This window comes from Chamaea fasciata, unplaced genomic scaffold (genome assembly GCF_029207755.1).
Source record: "Chamaea fasciata isolate MVZ Bird 193981 ecotype frontalis unplaced genomic scaffold, bChaFas1.0.hap1 SCAF_9, whole genome shotgun sequence".
NCBI classification, from domain to species: Eukaryota; Metazoa; Chordata; class Aves; order Passeriformes; family Sylviidae; genus Chamaea; species Chamaea fasciata.
The window spans coordinates 26,346,058-26,351,748 of record NW_027094094.1 but is presented as its reverse complement, the minus strand read 5'-3'; the positions used below and the strand labels follow the sequence as shown (position 1 = coordinate 26,351,748).

At 41.9% G+C, this 5,691-nt stretch overlaps 1 long non-coding RNA gene across 2 annotated transcripts in view; it reads left to right on the top strand.

The window, feature by feature from the left end:
* LOC136293707 (uncharacterized) overlaps positions 1 to 5,691 on the top strand; it is a 41,375-nt gene that overhangs the window by 34,599 nt on the left and 1,085 nt on the right. Inside the window, exons 2-3 of one of the 2 annotated variants that reach the window (XR_010722235.1) lie at positions 4,856 to 4,887; positions 5,512 to 5,657. This is a non-coding gene — a long non-coding RNA (uncharacterized lncRNA). The remainder of the gene's footprint in view (positions 1 to 4,855; positions 4,888 to 5,511; positions 5,658 to 5,691) is intronic. The other variant, XR_010722234.1, reaches the window with a different exon arrangement.

The window sequence follows — 5,691 nt, the reverse complement described above, 5'->3', positions numbered from 1 at the left end:
TCTTATGGTAAATATGCCAAAAGATTTAACCTCTGCCCTCTGTTATAGCTGTGGGGCTGCCTTTTCTCTGGATCTCTCTACTTCCAGTAGCCCAAGGCTTCTTAAAGGAGAAGCTCACGTGCAAACACATGCTGTTATTATATAAAAGCTTTGGGGTTTTTACTCCCACCACTACAATCCCTGCAGGAATGTTATTAATGATGGGACTAGCATCAACCCGCACTCCCCCTTCCCCTGCAAATCGTATTTCAGACACCAGCAAAATGAAAGCATTCATTGCAATTACAACAAGTTCTTTGTGGACACAAGATTAAGAAACCTGTCCAGTTAATTTTGCAACACTGGAAGAGAATTAAATGTTGTGGAACAAAGGAAACATGTAATTGGGGAGTGACCTGAAAAACAAAGGGGCACTCATTGAGTTGATAATTAGAGGAAAAGTATGAACCAATAATTTTTGCAGCTTGTAGATCTTCCCCTCACCCATTCTTTTAGAAACTGGCCAGTGTATTTTTCTGGCAGTGACTGTTCTCTATATTAACATATTTCCTCTTTGTAACTTAGGCTTAAATTAATGTGCACACTGTCACAGCTTGATTAAAGATAAACACAGATTACTGATCTGGAGCCCTAAACATACAAGGATGTGAGTGAGTTGCTCAGTGGTGAGCACTCAGAGGCATCACCTTACTGTCCTTTTGGAACTGTTTGGAGTCTGGGTGTGCAGTGGCTCTGGAGTATGTGCAGTGTACAGCTTGTCCAACCTCCAGCTATTGCCTTTACAAGGTGCCAATAGCATCATAGTTGCTTCTTTGATGCATAACTTTCTTCTTCCTGACACTCCTACTGCAAAATGGGAGCAAAAAGGGATGTGAGCACAGGGGATATGAGCTTCCCCCAGCTCAGACCCCACACTGTGCTCACCTGGCTCCCAGCTGATTGAGCTGTCAGGCAGAGGGAATTCACTACAGATGCCACCAGAGCTTGTTCAGTTCTCCTGAGTACAAGGTGAAGTTTACATTTCAGGGGTGCATTTACAGTCAGGGGTGTTGGTTGAAGATAGTGGTGGATTTTTTTCAGTTTTCCTGAAATCTGTGCTTAAAGGGTGTGATGCCCAGGAGAACTGATTAGAGCTACAAGGCTGTTGTGAAACCATCTTGCTGTGCTTTTTTGATCTCTGGTATTCAATTTACATCTCTTTTTGATGTCGGTAATTGCCTTGATGGATATGCTCTTGGATTTTGACGTAGAATTCAGGAGGGCGTGATATTTGTTAGGCTATACAGATGTTTGGCTTAAGCAGAGTAAAATTACATTGCACTACATAAATCCATTGTTGTGTTTGCCTTTCACTCACCTGTGTGTCTTGATGACAGAGAAGGTGACAGTCCTGCCTCCTAGCATGGCAAATGAGTGATCTAAACCATCTTAATAGTGATCCATTGTATGTTCTAGCAAAAAAATTAGTGCTAGATCTTTTAAATGTGCTGTAAATCTTCTAGCATGATAGTTCTGAAAATGGATGGCTCATTATAATGCTTGTCAACATAAAGCTGCACAGCTCTTCTAGACCGGGGATAAAGGACACAGATATTTGAACTGCCCTCCTGAGGGCTGTCAGGTACTTTTGGTTGCCCGCCACTGTACTTCACCTTCATGCCCGAGCAAATCTCCCAGATGTGTTACACTGCTGGTAGTTTTTGTGGAGTGCATTAAAGTCTGTGGAGCAAACTTTGCTCATTCCAATAATATTTCTTCTGTGAAAGTAGGCTACTACCCTGGTCCCCTTGGATTTAAAAGACCTTTATTAGAACGATTATATTAACTTGTTGACTGCTTTTCTTTAAGCGTCTTAACAATTTCCATGTCTAAATCTCATTTAATTTATCAGTGCAGAGTCTACACAAGTTAGTCATAGGCAAACTTTCCAGTGGCAGTTCAGCATCTGACTCAAGTGAAATTCATGTCGACAGAAACTCTATGCATCAGTCTCTTAATGCCTTTGCTGATGCTGTGTTAAGCTGACTTTCTAAGGGTATGTTGAGATAGTATGGAATGATACATGGTCCAATATGGCTGCTAACTTCAGCTGGAAGTTCAGATTGTAAATGGTTTTCTTCAAGCAAAGAGGAGGTGCAAATAAGGAATAGGTATTGATAGAATCTTCTAATGACAGTTCTTTTTCCAGATGGTAAAAAATGTAGTAATTTCCTTTCTGTTCTATTTATGTAAGACGTAACCTCGCATTGTGTATTCCTGTGAAGTCAGGGAAAACATGCAAATGATAACACGTTAGCCAAAGACACTCATTAACTCCTTAGTGATGAAGTTTTTAATGGTCCCTTTCTATTTTATGCACTCCTTCAATAGCTACTTGCTCTTTCCAAATTGAGGGGGAAAGGTCTTTTGCTCAACCTGATGTTACCCTAGAACTTCATATTATGAATTCCACTGATCTCCTTTCTGCATCAATAACAGATCCATTTCCTTGTACCTTCTCACTTAAGAATCTTTCACTGGTTACTAATATGTTTTCAAGGAATCCACAGAAAAAAAAAATATGTTCTTGCCAGCTGTCCCTATGGATTTTGTAGAACTGTATAGATCTGGTAGAAGCATATTAATCTTTGTAAAATATGCATTGGTACAAGCACAATAAAAAAAGGTGCAGTTCAAAGATAACAGAGTGCTCATGCACTCTGAATTTTCTTCAAGCAATCAATGCAGATTACTGACACAGTATTTTATATTCACAGCAAGAACTTTGCTAAATTGATGTATTATTATTCCTCTGTCTTCCTAATCCTTTTTTCTGATTCAGGTTTAGCTGAATTTGACTTTTTATGTTGAAATATGCCTTTAAATGAAAACCAGCGACATTTCAGCAGAAGCTGGCTGGGAATGCAGTCACCCAGAACTGCAGTTTGGTATCAGTGAAATGAGTGGGAATCTTGGTCCTCATGGGAAAGGCTTCTTGCCAAGGAAAGGAAACAGCAAGTGTATTGTCTGGAGACCTTCTAGTTGCAGTTGTGTAAATTTGTTTGTTTGGTAGGAGTGATAGGGAATGTGACCCAGTTTGTAAATAGGCACCTGGTGTTGGCCACGGGAGAGATGATGCAGGGAAAAAGTCATCACACCAGTGTGTGGACAGGCATCAGCCCTTTGGAAGTGCCTGCAGCCACATAATGACCCTTCTCCTCAACAGTCTGGCAGTGTGACACCCTGCTCAGTCTGATTTTCTCTGCAGTTGTCTCAGAGCTGTTGGAGGAAGATGCAGTGGTGAAGGCCTGGGCAGGGCAAGGAAGCCGGGGGCAGGCAGGAGCTGTGCATTGGGGAGGCAGTGTGGCAGCCCCAGGTGGGGTGGGGAGGGAGTGAGGGCCCCAGGGCAGGATGGGGTCCTGTCTGTGCAGGAGGCGCTGTCTGTGCAGGGGAAGGTAGAGGAAAGGGCTCACTTGCAAGTACAGAGAGAGCATCAAGGTTGGGGATAAAATGTGGGGAAAGCTCCTTGGCCATGCTGTGCAAAAATGAGGGAGCTGTAAACTCGGTGGGAAGTAAGAAAGCCAGGAGAGGCAACTTCAGAGCCAAAGCAGTGCTGTAGGAAAGTATCTTCAAAAAAGGACCCAGATCCATCACCTGCTCCCCAAATTATCACACATTAGCCCTGTGATTGGCTCCATGAGGATGCAATGCCTGGGACCAGGCAGCGCTGGGACTGGTTTTCCTGCCTGCTGCTGCCCCTCAGTCTTTAGAGAGTCAGAACTTCCTGCAGAGCTGGGAATCATCGCCTCTACTGTTTGAGTTACCTCTCCAGAGACAGGTAGCTTAATTCACCATAAATTGAATCTGTAATTCATAAATATATGTATATCCACCCAGGCTAGAAAATTAATAAAGTTACTAGAACATTTATTGCATCCTAGACTTCTTAGTCTTTGTACTTTGTCTAAGTACCAATCATGGTCATTATCAAATATGTATAATTGTTGCCCTGATCTGTTACCCATCCCTCAAAATGCATTTTAGACACCTATAAATGTGTTTTTCTTTCAGTTAGCCCACTAGTTTTAGAGTCATATGCATATTCATAGTATAATGAAGTATGCTGTCTCTCTCTGCTGAATAGTGATGTATTTCAGGACTTTGAAGGAGAAGGCAGTCCTACATCCTGCAGGATGTACCTAACCCTGTTAAGAGTGTTTCCCCCTTGATGCTGAGACCTTCCCACTGCACAAGAATAACTCCTCCCGGGATTACAGTTCGAAGACCAGTACTCAGTTATCAAAAAACCCTCTGCTTTCAAAAGGGGCTTTAGTTGTATTAAAGAGGATTTGCACACCAGCTCTCCTGTTTATTATTGCTCTTATAAAGAAGCAACGTGGTTCTCCCTGAACCATTCCTCATGAGTCTATGCTACTGACCATAGATGTAGATAAACTTCCAGATCACATATGACACCTTTTTTCCTACCGTTGTAGTATTGTATATCTTGCTTGTTTCAGCAGTCTTCTACCAGTGTCTGTATGTCTGTATTTCCCCAAACTTCCAGCTGATATTTCCCTCACAAACATTACTTTAGCCTGAATTCTGCATAGCTTTCCTCAACTTCAGTGTAAGATCTGTGTTTACTTTTGGAGAGATTAATCACATCTAAATTTTTTCTCATATAAAACCCAAATGTGTTAATTATCTAGTCTGAGCTAGGCTTTGTTTATAGTTACTGGATGGAGCAGGCAGAGAAAATTACATATTAAAAAAATAAAAATACACAAGGTGAAAACTTTCCTTTTCTCATTCTTTGTACTTTTTTGTTTTGTTTTGTTTTCCCAAAAATTTTCTTGATCCCTGTGGCTTGCAGTTTCCAAGAAGTTTACTAGAACTGCCACAAAGGTATGTACTCAGCCTGCAACATCTCGGGGTTGTATTCAGGTTAATCAGAGTAGGAAATTGGTAATTGTCAGACTGGCAAGCGGGCAGAGTGTTGCTGTGTAAAACACTGTGCTCCATCTGCCTTCAGGACCCAGATAAACAAGGCTGAAAGTTCTTCTTGCATGCCTGAAGAAGCAAAATAAAACAGCCACTCTTTCCCAAGCAGAGGTGACTCTGCAGGACTTAGACTAGTACTATTAAGGTCCAAATCAGAAAATGTGGTTGCAGTCAGCAACATTACTGCATGACCCCCTGTGTCATGGAGCCGAGGATGCTAAGCCCAAAGTTAGCTGATTTTGTTGAACTGAGGGAACTGTACTGGATTTTAGGCAATAAAGGTACAATAGAGATATGGGGCCAGGAATATAAACCTAAGAAAGCTTCACTCATTTAAAATACATCAGATATGACCATGGTATGTCCAGTCATTAAATTGGACTATTGTGGACTTGTATGTGGCCGAGACATCTCAGAGAATAGCACTTTTTTCAGAGAGAATGATGCTGCTGGACTGATATTTATGTTGTTCTAGGTGTATGTTTTGGTAACTCCCTGACAATCAGTTCCTCTGCTGCTTTCCCTCAGGAGTTCACAAAGGGTTTGTCCCAGAGAATTTCGCTCTGGGGCCCTGAATATCCAATCCTGGTGGAGTTTGCCTGTCACTATGGGGCCTTTGTAGAAGAAGAATAGAAGAGCTATGGCCATGGTGGATGGCCCACTCCTCTCCCAAGGTGAGGCAAGAGTTTGTGTCCAGCTTACGTTACT